Raw genomic sequence first — 1,833 nt, 5'->3', positions numbered from 1 at the left:
GCCGTATCGTATGGCACCAGTGGAGTTGAAAGAGTTAAAGGAGCAACTTCAGGAACTCCTTTATAAGGGGTTTATTCGGCCTAGTGTGTCACCTTGGGGTGCGCGGGTTCTATTTATGAAGAAGAAGGATGGCACTATAAGGATGTGCATTGGTTATAGGCAATTGAACAAAGTAACAGTTAAGAACAAATATCCTTTGCCTCGTATTGATGATTTATTTGACCAGTTTCAGGGAGCGAGAGTGTTCTCCAAGATTGATCTCCGTTCAGGTTATCACCAATTGAAGATTAGGGATTAGGATATTCTTAAGACAGCTTTTAGGACCCCGATATGGTCATTATGAGTTCTTGGTGATGTCTTTTGGGCTGACCAATGCCCCAGCAACGTTCATGCATTTGATGAACAACGTGTTCCGGCATTATCTCAACTCGTTTGTCATTGTCTTCATTGATGATATTCTGGTGTATTCGCGTAGTCAGGAGGAGCTCGCGGAGCATTTGATAGTTGTGTTGCAGAGGTTGAGAGAGGAGAAACTTTATGCAAAATTCTCCAAGTGTTAGTTTGGGCTCAGTTCAGTGGCTTTCTTGGGGCACGTGGTGTCCAGTGAGGGTATTCAGGTTGATCCGAAGAAGATAGAGGCGGTTCAAAGTTGGCCCAGACTGTCCTCAGCCATTGAGATTCGCAGCTTTCTTGGTTTGGCGGGTTATTATCGCCGATTTGTTCAGGAATTCTCATCTATCGCATCGCCCTTGACCAAGTTGACTTAGAAGGGTGCTTCATTTTTATGGTCGAATGAGTATGAAGAGAGCTTTCAGAAGCTCAAGACAACCTTGACCATAGCTCTAGTGTTAATTTTTCCATCAGCTTCAGGTTCATATACTGTGTATTGTGATGCTTCGAGAGTTGGTATTGGGTGTGTATTGATGCAGAAGGGCAGAGTTAATGCTTATGCTTCTCGTTAGTTGAATCCCCATGAGAAGAACTACCCCATTCATGATTTGGAGTTGGCTGCCATAGTTCACGCGTTGAAGATTTGGAGGCATTACTTGTATGGTGTGTCTTGTGAGGTGTTTACTGATCATCGTAGTCCCCAACACTTGTTCAAGCAGAAGGATCTTAATTTGAGGCAGTGGAGATGGTTGGAGTTGCTAAAGGATTATGATATCATTATATTGTACCATCCGGAAAAGGCCAATATGGTGGCCGATGCCTTGAGCCGAAAGGCGGTGAGTATGGGGAGTTTGGTATATATTCCAGTTGGGGAGAGACCTCTTGCAGTTGATGTTTTGGCCTTGGCCAATCGGTTCGTGAGGTTGGATATTTCGGAGCCCAGTCGGGTATTGGCTTGTGTGGTATCTCGGTCTTCCTTATATGATCTCATCAGAGAGCGCCAGTATGATGATCCATATTTGCCTGTCCTTAAGGACAGAGTTCAGCATAATGATGCCATAGATCTGACCATTAGTGATGATGGGGTGTTGAGGATGTAAGGCCGGATATGTGTGCTCAATGTAGATGGGCTTCGGGAGTTGATTCTGGAGGAGGACCATATCTCGCGGTATTCCATTCATCCGGGTGCCGCAAAGATGTACTAGGATTTCAGGCAGCATTATTGGTGGAGGAGAATGAAGAAAGACATTGTGGGATTTGTAGCTCGGTGTCTCAATTGTCAACAGGTGAAATATGAGCATCAGAGACCGGGTGGCTTGCTTCAACGGATGGATATTCTAGAGTGGAAGTGGGAGCGGATCACCATGGACTTTGTAGTTGGGCTTCCACGGACTTTGAAGAAGTTCAATGCTATTTGGGTGATTGTGGATCGGCTGACCAAGA

The sequence above is a fragment of the Nicotiana sylvestris genome, chromosome 5 (genome assembly GCF_000393655.2).
Source record: "Nicotiana sylvestris chromosome 5, ASM39365v2, whole genome shotgun sequence".
NCBI classification, from domain to species: Eukaryota; Viridiplantae; Streptophyta; class Magnoliopsida; order Solanales; family Solanaceae; genus Nicotiana; species Nicotiana sylvestris.
The sequence above is the reverse complement of the archived record's forward strand: the minus strand, read 5'-3'. Positions refer to the sequence as shown.